This window comes from Triturus cristatus, chromosome 2_2, assembly GCF_964204655.1.
Source record: "Triturus cristatus chromosome 2_2, aTriCri1.1, whole genome shotgun sequence".
Lineage (NCBI taxonomy): Eukaryota > Metazoa > Chordata > Amphibia > Caudata > Salamandridae > Triturus > Triturus cristatus.
Genome location: NC_140582.1, coordinates 1,129,954,609 through 1,129,977,523, shown reverse-complemented (window position 1 = coordinate 1,129,977,523; position 22,915 = coordinate 1,129,954,609).

Genomic DNA, 22,915 nt, shown 5'->3' with positions numbered 1-22,915 from the left:
AAGACTATCAGTAAAAAGCTATACAGTTTCAGTTTAAAGATGTTATCACATCGAGAAATTGGGTCATACGAATGCTCAGATAGGTTATCATCTGCAAGTCTGTACTCCAAATCCAGAAGAATAATTTGGGTAAGTTTAGGCCTTGCAGGAATGCGAAATCGGGTACTGAAATCTGTTCGAGAAATTTTATATTTAGCAGAGAACGAACCAGAAACTACAGACATTTTGAAAACAAATATGTTGGACACATATTACCCAAACAGAAGTCATCATCTTGAGAACATGTGTCTCTATGAAGTGCTGCAGAACTACATTTTTACACGGAATGCCACAGAAGACATCAACAATGGAAAATATAAAGTCATTGGTGAGGAAGGATGTTTGGTGAAACAAACAAAAGGAAGTTTGATTAATCACAGGAAGCTGAGTTGCGACACTACTGACAAAAAGGAATTTTACTACTTTGCACTTTTACAGCTGTTTAAACCATGGCGTTCAAAGGATGAATTACTTGGAGATTTTCAGAGCTATGTAGATTCCTTTAATGCATGTAAAGATAGCATAGAATGCAGTACTTTCACAAATGATGTACAAATGTTAAATGAAGAAATTGAACAAGAAGCTACAATTGCAGCTGAAGTAGCTACAGGCAGTTCTCAAGACAGTCAAAGTTCTGGTACGCTCAGTCAAGATCCCCTAGGACAACCAATCGTAGAAAATGAAGCTGCAATAGCCATGACTGAAGTGGGAACAGCTATGAATCAAGCTCAGGAAGATTTAATAGACTTACCAAATTTGGAACAACAACTGAATGATGAACAACAACAAATGTATGAAGAAGTCACAAAACAAATTGATCATAGATTACTACATGAAAATAAAGAGTGCTCATGCACATCATTTGAACCAATCAGAATGTATGTGAGTGGACAAGCTGGAACTGGAAAAAGTTTCTTAATTAAAGTAATTAGAAGCTACCTACAGAAAAAAACTGATTCAACTTTGTCTTGTGTTGTTACTGCTCCAACTGGGTTAGCAGCATATAACATAAAAGGAATTACCTTACATCATTTGCTAATGTTACCAGTAGAGCATGAAAACAAAATTGAATACCACAAGCTAACAGGAGAAGCATGTTTTGAAGTTTCAAGAGTGTTGAAGAAAATGAAAGTTCTCATTATTGATGAGGTAAGCATGGTATCAAACTTAATGCTTGCCTTTGTGCATTTAAGAATGCAGCAAATTCTAAAGACAGACTATGACGTGTTATTTGGAGGAAAACATGTTATAGTTTTTGGGGATCTACTGCAGCTCACTCCAGTTAAAGGACAACCAGTATTTAATACTCTTGCACACGAAGACACGAAAAAGTCATTAGGAAGTATAGGTAATGTGAATATTTGGTCATACTTTGAGTACAAAGAACACCTTACCAATATGCGGCAAGCAAATGATGATGATTATGCAAGAATTCTCAAAGATATCAGAATTGGACTACACACAGAACATGGCAGAAAAGCTTTACAGAGTCGATTGTTATATAATTTGTTTCCAACAGAACAAATAGTTCCAGAGAAAATATACAAGAAAATTGCAGAAAAAAATACTGTAATCTGCTTAATGCCAACACTACATGAATGCTCTATATTCAATGAAGAACTTTTGAAATTGGAAAATGAAGAGATTATGAAAATGGAAGCCGTGGATAAAATACAGCATGAAGGAATAACTATTATATTGACAGGCAAATTGAAAACTAAATTGGATTCTCTAGAGAAAAACTTATCGAAAACAGCTGGTTTAGAAAATAATCTTTATGTATGTATGAACTGTCGAGTAATTTTAAGACGTAATTTGAATGTAGAAAAAGGTTTAGTGAATGGAGCTATAGGTAAAGTTGTGGGTTTTGTTAATTACCAGAAAAAAGATGGAATTGAATTTTTAAAAATAAAATTTGATCAGATTGAAGAGGTTAAAGACATTAGTCGTGGTTCAGTTCGTTTTTTGCTTGTGAAAGACTTATATGTACGTAGGAAGCAGTTTCCGTTTTCTCTAGCATATGCTGTAACTATTCACAAATCTCAAAGATTAACTGTAGATAGTGCTTTTGTAAACATTGGTTCTAGTGTGTTTAAAGAAGGTATGGCATATGTTGCTTTGTCACGAGTGAAAAAATTATCTGGTTTATTCATGATAGACTTTGATGACTCAAAAGTTAGTGCTGATGCAAATTGTGTAAAGGAGTATAATAGATTAAGAAGAAGCTATGCTCCTCATTTAGGTCAGTATCCTGTGTTTGAAAAACGTGTTGTTTGTTGGAAAAGGAGAATTGAGAATATCTGTAATGAGGATGTACAGAAGAGAAAACAAAAAGAGAGTGATGTGATTGCAAGCAAAAAGAAAAAGGACAATGTTGAAGAGGTTGTTGGTTGTCATTTTGAAAATAGCTCTGGTGTCAACTGCTACGCCAATGTAGTGCTGAATGTTGTATTTTATCTTGAAAGTTTGCAAGAGCAGATAATACTAAATCATGAAAAAAGATTTTGTTCTCTGCTGAGTTTCCTTTATGAGAAGTTGAGTAATGATAAAACTAAAATAGAAAGTGCTTCTGATGTTAGAAATCTTTTAGATGTATGTTCTGGATGTACACAGTTTACACAAAATGTCCAGCAAGATGCACAGGAATTCTTAATGTATATGCTTATGGTACTGGAAGATGAAGGGGTAGAAATAGAAAATATGTTTGGTCTCTTTTATAAATGGGAACATTGTTGTGAAAACTGTATGAACACATGCAGTACTAATGTTGATTCTGAAAGGTTCATACATTTAACATTACCAGAGAGTAAATCAGTGACTTTTAGTAAATTAGTTAAAGATGCAAATCACAACATGGAATGTTCGCAATGTAAATCAGAAATGTTATCAACGTTAATTTTAAAGAAATATGGACAGTATATAATTTTAATGATGCAACGCTGTAGAGCTGATGGAACAAAATTGGACACTTTAATAAAGAAGTTTGTAGGAAATCAATTATCAATATCAGGAAAGACTTTTGTTGCAGTTGCAAAAATTTTCCATGATGGGCCTTCTATAACTTCTGGTCATTACACAGTTTATCTAAAATGTGAAAAAGGCTGGTCACTGTGTAATGATTCTCAATTGATTTTCAAGCATCGTTTGCCTGCAGAATTACCAAATTCCTACTTAATTTTTCTAAAACCAAAATTTTAGATACAAATTGCAGCATCTGAAGAAGCCAATATTTTGATTTTATAGGATTACCATTGGATATTTCACCTAAAAAGGATTTAAAAATTACCATTTGGCCTCATGGAAAGGTAAGTGTTTCTATTGTGGACTTCTTTGACAGATATTATTTTGGTGTATGTGCTTAAGCAACAAGATTTACAGACGTTATTTATTGCAAATAGTTATTGTTCTTAGAAGATATTTTTAATATATATTTTACATTTCTATCAAGGTATATTTTACTGAGGATAGACTCAGGGCTGTTTTAAACAATCTTTCAGATTATTTATTTTTTTGCCCGCTGCTAAGTGATGAATACAATTGATATCACTATTTTCAGTGAAATTCAATATATTCAGAAAACAGCAAAAAAAAGGGCAAAAAATGACTTTGTTAAATATGAAAATATGTGTACTGTATTCTAAAATGTATTGTTAAATATTACTACTTTTTTTTCAGATCTTGAAAGAAAATTTAGGAAATTGAATCCATTTTCCTTGTAATTAAAAAAAACCATTTATTTCTAATTAAGTTATTTTGTTGGTCAGGTAAGTTTAAAATATCTGTATTTCTCACCCCTTCACTTTCATGCTCCCTTTTCTTCACTTCTCCTCACTCTGCTTTTCTCATTCCCCTTCCCTCTCTCTTCTTCCTTTACTGCTCTTTCGTAACTCCCTCACTCCTTCTCTACTACTCCCCTAGGTTTGCTGCCTCCATCCCTATTTTTTCAACCATGTTTCTCTCCCTGTCTCCATATGTCTCAGTCATTCTAACTGCCTTACTCCTTCTCAGTTCCTTGCTCTCTGTCTCTGTTTCTGTCTCTCTCCCTTTGTCTGTCTTACCCTTAATTTCCTTAACATCTCTGTTTCTACCACTCCTCCTCTCTCCATCACTCATTTTCCATCTATGGTAATTTTTTAACCTTCTCCGTCATTCTCCTTCCCTCACCTTCCCTAACTGTCACTATCCTTTACTCATAGTCACTCCTATTCTCCTACTCCACTTCCTCCTGTCTGTATCTCACACCTCTTCACCTTTTCGCATTCTTTCCTTCACTCTCCCTCACTCTCCTTTGCTCATTGAAATCCTGACTCCCTTTCTCTCACTCCAGTTTCCTAAATCCCTCCATCCCCTCACTCCCCATCTTTCACTTTCCCTTACCCCCTTTTCTAATCCTCATACCCTTAATCTCACCATCACTCCACTTCTCTTACTTTCAATCCCTTTACCTTGCTGTACTTCATCCGCTTCATCTGTTACTCCCTTTTCCTATCTCCGTCCCTTACTCCCCTTTTCTCACCCCCCTCCATCACTCTCCATCACTCACTGCCATTCCCTTACTCATTCACTCTTCTTACCTGTATCCTCTACCCTTAGTTCTTTTGTTGCAGTCAGTCTTTCACTTCCCTTTCATGACTGATCATACTTTCCTTTTCTCACTCATTCTGTCTGTCCTTTCCTCCTCTTCACTCAGTCATTTCAATCATTTCAATCATTCATGTATACACTACACATTCATTCAATAAAATTACAACACAGTATATTAGGAATATAGCTCTTCTTGGAGAAGTGAAGTGAGTTCTGAAAAGAACAGGTTTTTTTATCTTTTTTGTTTTGTCTTTTTTTTTAGTTTTTTAACAATTTTGTATTTTTTTTTATTTTTTTAGAGCACCAAAAAAACTGGTAATGAAAAACTGTTCAACAGGAACAAAAACAATAAATGAAAAAAATTATGGTCTGGAGCATGTGTGCTGCTGTATTTTGTTTTCGATCAAGTTAATACTGCTCTCAGTGTAGCAAAGAACAGCATTGCACACATTACAATGTATATGCACCTTCTGGAAAAGTGCTCGGCTGCGCAGGTGGAGGGTTGTCTCTTAGGGCTCTAGTTAACTCTCGAGCATAAGGTACAGGATGCACTGTCTTGAAGTGTCTCAACATTGAATAAATACTAAACGAGTATTTCTTGGTGGGATCTCCTCTGGATAGCACACTTCCACAAATAGTGCATGTCACCTTCGGGGCATTGACCTTCTTTTGGCCCTCTGGAAAGGTGAAGAATTTCCAGATAAAAGAGTCTTTTTGTTTGGTCTGCCTTGGTGGTACCACAAAGGTCTCCTCCTCACTCCCTGAAGTAGACTGCTGTTCTGCCATTTTCAAGTAAAATTGTACTAGAATAGCTGTTCAGCTCCTTGTCCCAGGAAATAAGAAGAAATAGTGAGGGGAGTGGGTGTGGTGTTTGAAGATTCTGGAACAGAAACTACTATGAACCAATGCTGATGACGTCACATTTTACATCACTCATGAAATGGTCAGTGACATCACTCATGACATCACTGATGACATCTCAAATGACATCACTGATGACATCTTTGATGACATCATCCAGTGAATATGTGTCTTTCTGAAAAATAAAAAATAAAGGTTAATGGAAGAATAAATGGGTAAATAAGTGTCTAAATGGATGTTTTTTTGTAAAATTAATTGTATAACTGACTTATTAACAGTATCTTAGTGAATACAAGTATTATTGAGTAATGTTTAAATATTTAAATATCTGTATCAGTGTCTCACTTTCTGTATAAGTGGCTGCATGGGTTGGTGAGTAGCTACTTGAGTGTGTATATGGGTTATTAGTTCGTTTTTAGAGTATCAGTATGAGTGTCTGTATGGTTCAGTGGGGGATGTTATTTAGCGTATAGATGCATGAATGAGTGACTCACTGTTTGTATGTGTTTTGAAGACAGTATGTGAGCAGGACAGTATGGGTGGATGAGTGTGTGTATGGGTGAGTAAGAGAGTGAATGACTGTCTCAATAGTGTCTTTATGAGTAAGTCCATATGTTTTAAACTAGTATATGTGAGTATTGATGTATATAAGTGAGGATATATGAGCGTGAGAGATTAGAAGAGTTCCTGTATAAATAAGTATGTGTTTCTATAAGTGATTGTTTAAGAGAGTAAGTATGTGTACGTTTCTGTAGAAGTAAGTGTAGTGGTGTGTGTATAGCTGTATATGCAAATAAATGGATGTTTATTTGCATGTGTGAGTATGTGTGTGAGTAACTCTATGTATGAGTGTAGGTGTGTAACAGGATGTATAGGTGTATGAGTACATATGATGACTGAGTACATGTATGAGTGACTATATAGAAGTGTTGATGAATGAGTGGATGCGTATGTAGATTTTGGAATTATTGAATAGGTTGTTTTAACTGGTATTGGTATCTCTATAGTTTTCAAAACTTTAGTTTGTATTTTTCAATGTGTGTATCAAAGTTTATATTCGGATAAGAGGAGATCTGCCACTCTTACACAAGGATGATGTCATCAGTGATGTCATCAGTGATGTCATTTGAGATGTCATCAGTGATGTCATGAGTGATGTCACTGACCATGTCATGAGTGATGTAATATGTGACGTCATCAGCAGTGGATTGCGGTCGCGCGAGTTATAGTTAGCTGAACTAACTATTACGGGGGAATTTCAATGGTTTTGTACGAGTGAAATGTCCAGCTAACTATAACATGTGTGAAACCTATGGTTTTTTCAGTGAATTTATATATATATATATATATACATATACATATACATATACATATACATATATATATATATGTGATCAAGACTGCCTGTGTGCAGTCGAAACGCGTCATGCTGGGCACTTGCTCGTATTGATTTTGCACTTGCATTTGCACTTTTTTTGAATCTGCTAAAATAAAATAAAATGAAGAATTAACTATCCATGCGGTGGTCCGTACCTGTTTGATGTGATCAAGACGTCGATTACTTCAGGATGGTGGTGTGCATATATATATATATATATATATATATATATATATATATATTATCTACTGTTCAGTATTTCCTGAGAAAATAGCATTTAAAAGCATATCAATATCTATACGCGCGCACCCTGCCGTGCGCGAGTGCAATTCTGATTGTTAGATGTCAGTAAACATTCGAATCGGTCGAAACCAGGAAGTGTCGGCCGCCATTTTGTCTCTCGCAGTCTGAGGGGGTGAAAAACAAAAGGTGGAGAACGTGAAAAGGGGGCAGAGTGGACAGTTCCTGACCCCCTAGCCTTGGTCAGGGGGTCACAGAAGGACCCCCAAGGGAGAAAAAAACAATATATATATATTTTTTTAAATCGCTAGGTGCGCGCTACGCGCGCGCATGGCACGCACTGTGAACCGTGGGTGCTCGGTGCGCGAAGCGCTCCGAGCGCCCACCGTGCGCGCACGGTGCGCGCACCTCGCGATTTAAAAAAAAAAATAATTATTTCACAGTGCGCGCACGGTGAAAAACCTGAAAAAAAAAATAAAAAAATATATGACTTAGCATTTAAAAAACCGTACAAATTCACTGAAAAAACCATAGGTTTCACACACGTTATAGTTACGAATTAGCATTTAAAAAACCTTGCAAATTCACTTAAAAAACCATAGGTTTCACACATGTTATAGTTAGCTGGACATTTCACTCGTAAAAAACCAATGAAATTCCCCCGTTATAGTTAGTGCAGGCAACTATAACTCACGCGACCACAATCCTCTGCTGATGACGTCAGATATTACATCACTGATGACATATGTGTCTTTATGAAAAATAAATATTTGTAATATATGTATAGCTAAAGATTAATGGAAGAAGACATGGGTAAATAAGTGTCTAAATACAGTGATGTAATATCTGACGTCATCAGCAGAGGATTGTGGTCGCGTGAGTTATAGTTGCCTGCACTAACTATAACGGGGGAATTTCATTGGTTTTTACGAGTGAAATGTCCAGCTAACTATAACATGTGTGAAACCTATGGTTTTTTAAGTGAATATATATATATATATATATATATCCAAGGTCCTCCTTCCGTGTCCTCAATCTATTTAGGGGTGGCGCGAGACCAGCGGAGCATAACCGGTAGTCAACATGTCCCAAAAACGAAATACCACTCGCGCTCTCAGACAGTCATTGACGCAGGAAGACCAGACTTTATTCCAAATAAATCTGGGGGTTTATTTTAGTCATAAACCCGCCGTGACGCGTTTCGCCACCGTGGTGGCTTGTTCACACAGCGTTTGTAAAACATGAGACACCATTCCATATTGTTGCATGTCATAATCAAAGAGAAAGGACTTTCATTTCATCGTACACGGTTAGTGAAAACGATTGGTAAACATCAAGCGCCATCTTAACATATGCAAAGTTTGATACTTGCAACCCCTCAGCCTTGTTCGTTTCCAAAGTTACGTACATATTTCTCTTATAAGTCTCTTTCACAAGTTGATAATATCACATTTTGGCGCCAGTAGATAGTTATAGTTAGGACCGTGTTTCCATAGGAAATCTGCAACATTCTATTTGGAATAACTTTGGCACCGATTGTCGAATCCTCGTCAAATTTTCAAAATAGGTGGGGCGCTCCGCTCCGCTCCTACCCTGAAAGTCTCGGGGGGATTCGTCAAGCGGGGGCTGACAAAAAAGGGGGGTCCGAAAACGCGTTTTCCCCATGCAATTTTCCGTAGGGACCTTTAGTCCAAGGTACAGCCCGAACGGCTGAACAGAATTAATTGAAATTTGGCAAAGAGGTAGTCCTCAGGTCAGGCATGTGCCTTTTGCATATATGATGTCAATCTGTTCAGTAGTTCCTGAGAAAATCAAAAGTAAATTCATATACATATCTGGGCGGAGCCTAACCACACATCTCATCGTGAGATCTGATTGGCTGTCAGTACTTCATCCAAGAAGTGTTGGCAGCCATCTTAGGACCAATATACATGATAGCACCTCATTAAAAAGCATTGCAGTTAATAGAAGGTTTTAAGACTTTAGTTACATTATAAATCATTTGTTGATGGTACCATACTCATTTTAGGAATAGTGGTGTGTTCTAAGGTGATTTTACCATGTGAAAAAGCCTTCTGCTGTGATATCACGAACCATGTTTGAGAGAAACAGGGGTGGGGGAATCATATTGCCCGACGCCCGAACCATGTTGTTTATATTGACGGGCAAGAAGATTTATTGTCTATTTATGTCCGACAGACATGTAGACATTAATCACGTTTTAATCACGTTAAAACAACAGGCTGTGGGCACTCTGGGGCTCACAGCCAATCCGAAGCTTGCAGAGAGCCTTTGGCGGCATCTGATTGGCTAGCAGCCCATGACTGGGCTCTAGCCAGTGATTGGCTGGGGGAGTGAAACGTCACTCAGCCTCTGCAAGCAGTAGTCCGTGGCCGCCACGAGGCTTGCAATAAGCATTCAGGTAAAATAAGCAGTTTTGCCCGCTTGAATTGTGTGATATTGTGACGGAGGTGCTGCGATTTTCTTTTATTTATATTTTTTGCAACCGTGCGTGGGTAGATTAATTAGTACTAAAGCCTAGGCCTGGCCCGCCTCGGCGCCTCAGATGAGGACGTCAAAAAAGCGTATCGCAAGCAGGCGCGCTGCGCTACCACCGCTTCATGGGGGAAACACCCATTACAACGAATTCAGATACACGCGCTGCCATCGCAACACGGGTTTAACATCGCGGGTCCGGAGCCTTCATACCGCAGATGGAAACAGATCTGCAGATTAATGCTTTCAAAAGAGACATCCGTTGGTGACTTGCAATTTATAACCTAAAGTCCTAATATAGAATAGTGAACTATTAACTTTCAGCCCAGAACTGCATAAACACACCGACAAATATACATTACAAAATTGATTAATGTTGCAAAGAGGGTACATTTGGCAAAAAAACGATTCTTAATATTAAAGGAAGCTTTTTCGACTCTGCGTTTGTGCTTCCCCACACCAAGCACTCTTAAACTACTGCCTACCAGTATGGGTGACATGTGACTCCTACACTTTCACTCCTTTGGCTTATGGGCAAAAAAACATTGTCGCACACGGCGCAGCCAGCACTAAAAGCTTTCGAAGCACCTGCTGCAGCGTTTCTTTCCGCCGGCAATTACCAGGCCTCACAGAAATGTGTAGGAAACTTGTGTGATGAATTACCATCCTGGAAAGAGATCCGTGTTTTGTATAGTTGAGGTTGTGACCTCGGTGAAGTTAGTGCAGAGGGTTAATATGCCTGCTGAAAAGAACATGTACGAAGTCAATTACAGAGTGCATAGGATGGGAACAGATCTGCAGATTAATGCTTTCAAAAGAGACATCCGTTGGTGACTTGCAATTTATAACTTAAAGTCCTAGTATAGAATAGTGAGCTATTAACTTTCAGCCCATAACTGCGTAAACACACCGACAAATATACATTACACAATCGATTAATGTTGCAAAGAGGGTACATTTGGCGAAAAAACGATTCTTGTTATTAAAGGAAGCTCCCAACTTTGCTGTTTTTTTTTCGATACAACTTACCGATTCGCAAGGAATGTAGGGCTCACGTCTGGCCAGCTGCAAAAGTGAGGGGGAAATGGCAGGAGGCACGCTGGCTGACACCTTTTATATCCCACCCATACGTTTTTACAAGGGTGACGGTAAATTAGTACATTACGTATGGTTTGAAATGTACGTATTTTGTGGGAATAAATACACAGCCAAGGGTGACGGTAAATTAGTACATTACGTATGGTTTGAAATGTACGTATTTTGTGGGAATAAATACACAGCCAAAAAAAATGGAAAAAAAGGGGAATAGAAATAAAAGAATTGCCGTCAGGGTTAAGGGGAGGGGGCGCAGGGGGGCAGGGACACGATAATATTGCTTGACAAGTTTTCCTTTAGCATTATTATTGCACAGCATCCAATGGTTTACTGATTTTAATAAAGCAAAAATATATTAATGTTTCTCTGTCAGCCGGAGCCCTTAGGTTTGATGTGGAACGGGGGTAGGTGGGACAAGTGGATTTTACAGGACATGTAGATCTCAGTGGCATTTTGTCCCTTGGACAACTAGATTATTTGGAAAATTCCACACCCCTGAAATAAAAGACCGGCATCGCGCCGGAGGCCATGCCCCCTCCTTGCAGCACTCTGCAAACGCAGCCCCTGGCCAGTTGTAAGTTGAGGAATTAATTTCCCTTCAATACTGAGGGTCCCTGAGGGCCAACTAGCCCAACAGGTATCTCCAGTATGCGCCAGGGAGCTGCGTTGCAGACAGGTGTTCTGAGGCCACGCCCCTTTTTACACCTCCATGCAACGCAGCTCTGTGGCGCTTACTGGAGGTACCTAGTGGGCTAGTTTGACCTTAGGGACCCTTAGAATTCAAGGGGACTTAATCTCTCAACTCAGAACGCCCACAGGCCCTGTGGCGCGTTTTTAAGTTGGGGAAATAATTCCCTTTCAATCCTGAGGGACCCTGAAGTCCAACTAGCCCACCAGGTGCTTCCAGTAAGCACCACTGCTCTGCGTTGCAGAGAGGTGGTGCAGGCCGTGCCACTTTTTACACCTCTCTGCAGCGCAGCTCTGTGGCGCTTACTGGAGGTACCTAGTGGTCTAGTTGGACCCTAGGGACCCTCAGGATTCAAGGGGACTTAATCTCCCAACTTAAAACGGCTACAGGGCATGTTTACACAGTGGGGAAGGAAGGGGACAGGGCATGAGGTGACGTGTTCAAACACGCCCTGTGGTGCGTTTTAAGAGGTAGTTTTAATCCCCTGCCCTATTATATACTAGGGGCTTACAGAGGAGGTCATGCTAATCACAGGGGGACCCCAACACATAGTGTGCCCTAGTGTATGTAGGTGTTTTCACTGTATTCTGAGTGTCTTTTAACATAGCACTGGCTCTAGGACTGGTTAGTCAGACTCAGTTACCACCAGTATCCGTCTGAAAAAGTTGAGGGTACAGGATGATTTTGCAACAAAGCTTGTTTCTGCTCTTCTGTTTGTTCTTTCTGCACGTTATACTTCTTCCTGCACTTTTCTTCGTCTTTGAGGACTTCTGTTGCTTCTTTCTGCATTTCTTTTTTTTCTTTCTGTGCTTTTTTCCTTCTTTCTTCACATGTCCTATCTCTGTAGGCATAGCTATAAATTAGCATTTAAAAAAACTTTAAAATTCACTGAAAAAAACATAAGTTTCAGGCACGTTATAGCTAGGAGTTAGCATTTAAAAAACCTTAGAAATTCACTGAAAAAACCATAGGTTTCAGGGACATTATAGTTAGCTGGACTTTTCACTCGTACAAAACCATAGAAATTCCCCCGTTATAGTTAGTTCAGCTAACTATAACTCACGCGCCCGCAATGCACTGCTGATGACGTCACATATTACATCACTCATGACATGGTCAGTGACATCACTCATGACATCACTGATGACATCACTGATGACATCATCCTTGTGATAGAGTGGCAGACCTCCTCTCCCCCTAATATAACCTTTGATACACACATTCAAAAATAGAAATTTAAATTTTCAAAACAATGGACATACCAATACCAGTTACAACAACCTATTCAGTAATTGTAAGATCCACATCCACTCATTCACCAACAGTCCTATACAGTCACTCATACATGTACTCACTCATCATATGTACTCATACACCTATACATCCTGTTACACAACGCCACTCATCCATAAAGTTACTCACACACATAGTCACTCATGCTAATAAAGAATCAAACATTCATTTACCTGCATATACAGTTATACACACACCACCACACTTACTTCTACAGAAACTTACACATACTTAGTCTTTTTAACAATCACTTATAGAAACATATACTTATTCATACAGGAACTCTTTCAGTCTCTCACTCTCACATATACTCACTTATATACACCAATAGTCACATATACTAGTTTAAAACATATGTAGTTACTCATAGAGACACTATTGAGACAGTCATTCACTCACAAACACACCCATGCACACACTCATCCACCCATACAGTCCTGCACACATGCTGTCTTCAACACATACAAACAGTGAGTCACTCATTCATGCACCTATGCACTACGTAATACCCCCCACCGAACCATACAGACATCAGACACTTATACTGATACTCGAAAAACCAACTAATAACCTATATAGACACTCATGTAGCTACTCACCAACCCATGCAGCCACTTATACACAAAGTGAGAGACTGATACAGATATTTACATATTTAAACATTACTCACTAAGCCATGTATTCACTAAGATACACTTAATCAGTCAGTTATACAATCAATTTTTGAAAAACAAATCATCCATTTAGACACTTATATACCCATTTATTCTTCCATCGACCTTGAGATATACATATATAAAACATATGTAATTTTCAGAAAAACACACATTCACTGGATGATGTCATCAGTGATGTCATCAGTGATGTCATTTGAGATGTCATCAGTGATGTCATGAGTGATGTCACTGACCATGTCATGAGTGATGTAATATGTGACGTCATCAGCAGTGCATTGCGGGCGCGCGAGTTATAGTTAGCTCAACTAACTATAACGGGGGAATTTCTATGGTTTTGTACGAGTGAAAAGTCCAGCTAGCTATAACGCCCCTGAAGCCTATGTTTTTTCAGTGAATATATATATATATATATATATATGGAACAGAAACTTCTCTCAGGCTTCACCCCGAGTCCCAGGGTTCGTCGCAGCAAAGGAAAGCACGGCACCACAGAGAGTTCACCTTAAGTATTTATTCAATCAAAATCTTCAAGGACACGCAAAAAAGGACGGTCGACGCGTTTCGGCACTCAGCCTTCAACTGGACCATAGAGTCCTAATGTCCAGAATGTCTCTTTTAAAGCAACATTTTCAAATTAAGTAGTAAAAACTGAAGACATACTAGACATACATCGCAAAGTCAATCGAAATATATAAATTACAAGTAAATAAAAATATAAATCAATTTAGAATCACAGTAGTTCAAGCCACCATGGTGGTTATTTGTTGAAGTGAATAAAGTTTTACAAAATTCATTACAATTAATCTCAGGGAGTTGTGAATTGATGAATGACAATCAAGGAAAGTACCATTGGAAGTAGACATTTACATCAAGTATGTAAATTCATGAATGAAGTACGCATTGTTGTCAAAATTCATTACGTTCCCAATCTTGAATCAAGAAGAGATTATACTGAATTAATTTAAGGTAAGTTTCATATGCCAACAAAAAGTAGATGGTTTTGGAAGAGATGCAATGAGAATAATGGACAACTGACAATTATTGATCAAGCGTGGAAATATGTACAAGTGCAAAAAGGCAAAAAAGACCAAAGAGAGACTGAAAAATGCCCCACATGAATTTTCAGTTTGAGAGCCATTAAAGGTGCACATATAACTCAGCATCCAAGTTATGTCCTAATGGGTTTTCAGTACCCATTAGTAGTATCATTCTTGACTCTGCTCTTCTCAAGGCAAGCATGCGATTTCCACCCCTTTCCTTCAACTTGACAATTTTGATGCCAGAATATTTAAGCTGACTTTTGTCACCCGAGTGGAAGTCATAGAAATGTTTTGCCATAGGGTATGTAAAGTCCTTATTCTTGATCGCACGCAGATGCTGTAGGATGCGAAGTTTAAGTTTATTGATCGTGCTACCTATATAATATTTCTGGCAAGGGCATTCCAGTCTGTAGACTACGTATTTTGATTCACAAGTGATATGGTCTTTGATCATTTCATAATGGCCATTCTGTAGTTGATAAGAAGTGATGTTCTTGCCATGTTCACATGCCTTGCATTTTGGGCATTTCCAAAATCCAGGTGTGGTTAACCAGGACTTGGTGATTGGTAATTTAACTTCAAAGTGGCTTTGTGTTAGTATATCTCCCAAAGAGGCTGTCTTCCGATAGGTAATTCTGGGTGTGGGAGGCAAGATTTTCTTTAAGGTTTCATCAAGCAGTAATACTCCCCAATGTTTAGAGATCATTTTTTGTAGTGCATTGCTTTGATTGTTAAAATCAATAATGAGTCTCGTGATGTTAGCAGTATCATCTTTGTGCCGACCCACTTGGAGTAATTCTGCTCTATTTTTGTTCTGGACTCTATTTACTGCTGTTTGAATCACTTCCAGGGGGTAACCACGTTGTAAGAAACGTTGACTCATCTCCTCAATTTGTAGATTGAAGTCTGACATCTCTGAGCAATTTCTTCTGGCTCTCAACATTTCCCCATAGGGGATACTCCATTTCAGATTTGCTGGATGCCCACTGTTAGCATGAAGTATGCTATTACTGGCCGTAGGTTTTCTATGCATTTTGGTGCAAAATCTGCCGTTAAGTATATATACTTCGACATCCAAGAATATGATGTTGGAAGTGCTGATGGTAAAAGTAAAAGTCAATTGGTATCTGTTGGTGTTGAGAGAATCCAGAAAATTCCTAAGGAGCTCAGAGTCACCTTCCCAGATGATGAACAGGTCATCAATATATCTTGACCAAAATTTGATGTTCTTTGCGTGATCGTCTTTTAGGACTTCAGTTTCCCATGTTGCCATCAGAAGATTGGCATATGTTGGGGCAAAAGATGTACCCATCGCGGTCCCTTGTTTTTGTAGGAACACTTCACCTCTGAACAAGAAGACATTATGTGTCAAACAATAAGTCAACATTTCAATCAACATTGCAGAGTGTTCCAAAAAGCAAATTGCTCTGGTATTGAGGAATTCTTTTACTGCTGTGATTCCATCAATATGACGAATGGAGGTGTAAAGTGAAGAAACATCAATAGTGGCCATGATGTAATTTTCTTTCCACTGTAGTTGATCAATTTTTTGCAGAAAATCCATTGTATCCCTTAAGTATGATGGGAGAGCTGTAACATAATTTATTAAAAAGATATCAATGAAACGAGATGTGGATTCCAACAAAGAGCCGATGGAGCTGACAATGGGTCTTCCTGGTGGGTTGATTATGGATTTGTGAATCTTTGGTAAGAAATAAATTGTTGCCGTGATGGGATGATTAGTTTTAAGATATAAGTATTCTTCCAAATCAATGAGTTCTCTCTCTTTCCAGGTCTTGAGTTTCAAATGATATTCATCTGTCCAGTCTTTAGTTGGATTCTTATTGAGCCTTTCATAGTGATCCTTGTTATCAAGTTGTCTGGCAGCTTCTGTAATGTAATCATCACAGTTCTGAATTACTATGTTACCGCCTTTGTCAGAGGCTTTGATAATGATGTTGTGATCATTACGTAATTCTTTTAAAGCATTGTGTTCTTCAAAAGTGAGGTTCCATATTTTGCTCTTCTTCTTGTGTTTGGTAATAACTTTACCCTGTTTGATGGATGACATAGGACAATTGGTGGACATTTTATTGATCTCCTCAACCATGATTTCTTGGAAGAGATCAATTTTATTACCAGGAGGGAATTGTGGACAAAACGTCGATCGATTTTTTGAACCACTGTCACCTCCTCTGTTAGTCTCAATGCCTATGTCCTGACAATATTCTAAATCAGACATAGAAGAGTGATCGCTGGTACCAGCTTGTGTGGATGATTCGGTTTGTAATAAGGGGGCTGTTCTTAATGCTGGAATATCTTTGATGCTCAAGGTTTGAATAGTAGAGCTTGGTAAAGATGCAGAAGATAATTCTGAAGGTTTCTCTTCAAAATATTTGTTAAGTTTGATTTTACGGCAAAATTTGTACAAATCAATCCGTATGTTAGCTAGGTCCATCTCTTTGTTAGGACAGAAGGATAAACCTTTGTTTAGCAGTGAGGTTTGTGCTTTGGTGAGGATTTTGTTGGAAAGATTGACAATTAAATTGAGATCTTGTGGTTTTAATTTTGTTTTGTTCTTCCTCTTCCTCTTTTGGGTCTGGCCACCTCTCCTGGTTCTCCGTTTCGGGGTTGCTGGCGTCCCCTCCCCCGTGATGGTCCTTGGCCGCGTCCCCTCTGTCGCGTTGTCATTTGCATGAGGCGCATTTCCCCGGAAAAATCCAGGCTAGAGGTGGGTTGATCCTCATCCGCTGAGCTTAATTCTGAGCTCTCTTCTGAGACAGGAATTTCTTGTCCACTGATTTTATCCATTACTACACGATTTCTAAGTGTATCATATTTTCTGGCGAAAGTATAAATTCGGCCATGAGTGTAGTCAAGTCTGTCCCTATTAAATTTGTTAGCTTTACGTTTTTCCACATCATCTTCGTGTTTATTGATTTTCTTTTCCATTAAATCAATTAATTTAGTAGTGTCCTCATCTGTGGGGATTTGATTTAATTCGCTCTCCAATTCTTTGATGGTTGTAGCAAGAGTTGCAAGTTTTCTTTCAGCGTGGGTAATCAGTGTGGTCATTAATCTGAAAGAGCATTCATTGGTGTCAGTTTGCCATTGTTTAATTAGATCAGCATCCAAGTCGTTTAATGTGGGCATAATGAGAATCCTCAGCCCTCTGGGAATCCTTTTAAATTCAATGTACTTCTCTAACGTTGTTTTCTCCCACCATGTATTTATTTCTTGGATGCGAGCAGTTTGTAATTCTTTCAGAATATGAGAGAGAGTTCTCTTGTTTTTATCTCCACTAGATGCACCATCCGCAGTTTTAAGGGAAGAACTGGAGTCGTCGTTAAGAAGATCGCATGCTCTCTGTGCACGATTTTTTACTCTTTCCGCCATGGTGGATTCTGGGTACTGTGGTTCTAAAGATTGAGCGATGCAAATGAGGTGATTCTTGAAATGCGTGTTGTCCAATGATTAGTCTTATACAACGGTGTCTCTGTTACTTGACCAATGATTCGTTATTGGTCAATTCCGGGAATATGCTCGTAATTTGCCGTAAAGAGTAAGATTGCAGGAAAAAGTGTGACGAGGCTCTGAGTGTAACAATTTCACAAAAGCAGTTCCTCCGTACTTGGACAATATTTGGAAAGCGAGGGGTTACCGAAGGTGTCGGGTACAAGGCGGGGGCAGCTCGGAAACCGCGCCGCAGTCTCTAGGCGCCACCCACCATTGCCCCGTAGCCTCACTCACCCGAAGCTCTCCCGTTGTCCCTCCGTGAACGAATTCCTGTCGCGGAGTTTCCAAACAATGATGAACTGCAATCCACGGTCAGAAACAGCCGGCGAACTTTGAATTTCTCCTTCCGGTATCAAGAGGCTGCTTGAATCACCATGCCGTTTCACTTCCCGGGTGCACGTAGAGCGCAGACAGCCATCGCTCAATATGGAACAGAAACTTCTCTCAGGCTTCACCCCGAGTCCCAGGGTTCGTCGCAGCAAAGGAAAGCACGGCACCACAGAGAGTTCACCTTAAGTATTTATTCAATCAAAATCTTCAAGGACACGCAAAAAAGGACGGTCGACGCGTTTCGGCACTCAGCCTTCAACTGGACCATAGAGTCCTAATGTCCAGAATGTCTCTTTTAAAGCAACATTTTCAAATTAAGTAGTAAAAACTGAAGACATACTAGACATACATCGCAAAGTCAATCGAAATATATAAATTACAAGTAAATAAAAATATAAATCAATTTAGAATCACAGTAGTTCAAGCCACCATGGTGGTTATTTGTTGAAGTGAATAAAGTTTTACAAAATTCATTACAATTAATCTCAGGGAGTTGTGAATTGATGAATGACAATCAAGGTAATCATATATATTACCTACTGGCGGTCGCCAGTAGGTAGTTATAGTTAGGACCACGTTTCCATAGGAAATCCGCAACATTCTATTTTGAATAACTTTGGCGCCGGTCGACGAATCCTCGCAAATTTTTCGAAATAGGTGGGGCGCTACGCTCCGCTCCTACCCTGAAAGTCTCGGGGGGATTCGTCAAGCGGGGGCTGAGCTAAAAGGGGGGTCCCAAAACGCGTTTTTCCCATGCATTTTTCCATAGGACCTTTAGACACAGCTACAGCCCGAACGGCTGAACAGAATTACTTGAAATTTGGCAGAGAGGTAGTCCTCAGGTCAAGGAAGTGCCTTTTGTAGGTTTGGTGTAAATCTGTTCAGTAGATTCAGAGAAAATAGCCTTTAAATCAATATATATATCTGAGCCAGCTTACGGTGCGCTTACGGTGCGCTTACCGTACGCGTACGGTGGCGTGCACGAGCGCGATTTTGATTGGCTGTTAGATCTTAGTAAACATTCGAATCGGTCAAAACCAGGAAGCGGCGGCCGCCATTTTCTCTCTCGCTCTCTGAGTTGGGCAGCAAAAACGATGCCAAAAAATGTCTAAAGAGGCAGTTTCTTGAGATCCTAACCACCCAGCATTTATATAGGGGTCCCCAAACAACCCCCAAGCCCAAATAATTTATTTATTTTTTTCGGAAAATTGGCGATTATGCTTACCGTATGCGTACGGTAAAAATTTTTCAAACAAAAAATTATCCACACCCTCCCCACCCCGTGTGCAAATGGTGCCCGAAGGGCACAATTTGTGCATGGCTTATTACAGGTAAGAAATAAACAAAGAATAAATTTCACAAAGATGCGCATAATATGTCCCCCATGTGCGCACGGTGCACGAAGCGCATCGTGCGTACATGGCCCATCCCGCATAACGTGGGCACGCGGTGCGCGCAGCGCACCGCGTTACCACCGTGCGTGCACGGCACTAACTGCGTAAAGTGGGCGCGCGGTGCGCGAAGCGCACCGTGTGCTCACTGTGCGCGCACGGTGCACGAAGCGCACCGTGCGCGCACGGAACGAACTGTGTTAACTGGGCGCGCACGCCACGAATGGCGTAAAGTAACTTAGCATTTAAAAAAACGTACAAATTCACTGAAAAAAACATAGGTTTCACACACGTTATAGTTAGGAATTAGCATTTAAAAAACCTTGCAAATTCACTGAAAAAACCATAGGTTTCACACATGTTATAGTTAGCTGTACATTTCACTCGTAAAAAACCAATGAAATTCCCCCGTTATAGTTAGTGCAGGCAACTATAACTCACGCGCCGCAATCTTCTGCTGATCACATATGTGTCTTTATGAAAAAAAAATATTTGTAATATATGTATAGCTAAAATTTAATGGAAGAAGACATGGGCAAATAAGTGTCTAAATACAGTATTAGCATCAGCAGAGGATTGCGGTCGCGTGAGTTATAGTTGCCTGCACTAACTATAACGGGGGAATTTCATTGGTTTTTTACGAGTGAAATGTACAGCTAACTATAACATGTGTGAAACCTATGGTTTTTTCAGTGAATATATATATATATATACATACATATGCAATAGTACCTTACTTTCAATAAAAAATTTTTTAGAAGTTCGCTGAAAGAAACAAAGAGTAACAGGATGTTTAGTTAGGTGAAAATGTCAGTTAAAATGTACTGTTTTAAACTATCAAAACAACAGAAATTAATCATTTTTAGTTATCTCAAGTAACTATAAATCGTGCTTCCACCATGCATTCTGTTATTGTCAGTGATGTAATTTCAGATGTAATTAGAAATGTTATCAATGCAGTCATTGAAAATATCATGAGTGATGTAATGTTGCAAGGGTAGAAGCAGTGCATGTATTCAGAATATACTCAGAATGGATGCCGGGGCCATGGGGCTCTTCCAGATGCCCCCAACATATCCAAATATTGTGGATGCTCCAGATAGGCACTGAGGCACCTACTGTAAAATACTGCCTCCTGCCAGCACCTACTATGGGTGCTGGCTGGGTAGCCACAGGGGCCTTGGGACTCCCCCCACAGCTCCAATTTTATTATAAAGTGTGGGTTTGAGTCCCACTTTGCTACAGCGCTACAGGAGTACTCTTGTTAAGATCTAAAATGAGCTCAAGGGAGGCACTTTGAGGCACTTAGAGACTCACAGGCTGTCTGGCAGAAGCCAGCAGCAGCGTCCAGGCTAGGCACAGTTTTCACTGGTCAGCTGGGAACTTGCAGGAAAGGCCTCTGTGGCTTGAAAATGATGTAATCCTTATGACCCTTGAAGTCCACTTACTTGTCCTGGGTGCAAGAGGGATAACAGGTCCAATCCTTTCGGGGCTCTTCTCAGGTCTCATCCACAGCAAATTCAGTCCTCTTCTCATTTTTCACAGGTCCAGAAGTGTTTTGAAGTGGGTGCCTAGAAACACCACATGTATGCCTGGCAAGGGCTAGTGGGTGGGATTTACCCTATTCAATGAGGTACAGGTTCCCAGGTTTAACCACACCCTCTTTGGACATTTTTAAGATGACCAAAGTCTTCAGCCAATCTAAAATTGGGCTCTGTGGGCTGGTATGTGTGTGGGGAGTGTACTATGGTGATCATAGTGTCCTTCCCATCTAACAGTAAAATCCAGTTTGAGGAAGGTTCTGTACCCACAACAACCCAAGAAACAAACGTCTGGTAAAACAAAATATGAGTTTTCAGCAACCAGACTGTGCATGCACAAGATTTGTTTTGGCATCCTGTTTCCCTCCTTTAAAGTGCACCCCAAGTATTATTGGTAAACCCAGCAGACCTGCCAAACAGACTTTGACACTGTAATGTCAAAGGAGGCCCTCTGTGATTGGAGCCTACCTGTGTGGGGACAAAGGAAGGGCTCTACCCAGGTGTCCGCCATTGTTTTCCTGTGACTGTGTTGCCCTCTAGTGCACCCCCAGTGTTATATGACAAACCCTAGCAGACCTGTCAAGCAGTGACAGTCAAGTGGAATTTGACTCCTTTATGACAAAAAGGATTCTCACACCCCCACCCTCTATATTCTGTCCGTTTCAAGGGCGTCATCTCTTCCCATTCTGATTGTTTGCTCCTGGGAGGCAATTTATACCAATTCACTCTTCTTCAAATGGTAATTATTAGTTGGCAGAAGTGGGAGAGCGAAATGCAATTTAACATCAAACAACCTCAGGCAGGGACAAGGTGAATTTCTAAAAGTACAAATTTGACTTCACCATTGAATTGAATTTTCTTAACTATTATAAAATAGTTGTTCAACTATTTTTCTAGCTAGTCTCATTCCTGATATACATATTACTTTTTAGTATTGCATCACATAGGTTTATTATGGAACAGCCAACCTTGCTACACTAAAAATAGCCTTAGGGGCCTTTTCACTGTAAGAACATGTGTATCATTAAACATTTACATGTCCTACTTTTATTACCATGCACCCTGCCTTATTATTAAGGACTTCTTAGGTGTAATGTATGAATTTCAAAAGTATCTTTTATGCTCATCAGGTCCAATTTGTAGTTTTAAACTGCACAGCTATGCTATAAAGGCTAGGTCTGCATCCAAATTTACACTGTCTTTGTAGTGAATGGCACAATGGGTGCTGCAGTCGCTAATAAAATATAACTTACAGGACCTGGGTACACTTCGTACCATATACTAGGGGAGTATAGGTAAGTTAAATATCCCAATTATGGGTATCCCAATTTTGCCATGTTGACAGGAGGCACACAAGCACTTCATCACTTGTTCAAGTTAAGGTCCACAGAGTTATACTTCAGCAAAAATAGAGGGTCCAGCAAAAGGTACAAATCTGGGGTGACCACTCAGAAAATGAGGATTTTCTACACTAATCCTTTTATCATCAATGTAGAGGTCCCCGCTCCTGCACTCCAATTGTCCATTATCTCATCATCCTTGACACATTCACAGTTTTGGTTTATTTCCCTCTGTTTTTATGGTGATGTTGGTTTGCCGCTGGTGCACTGGAATTAGGATTGCACTAGAAAGCATGCACCTTGGTTTGTTGCACATGACCTTTATGGATGTCATAGTGCAGATGTGGTTTTGCTGTGGAGCTCTGCTTTAACTTCCACGGTACTTCACATTACATGATTCGCAATC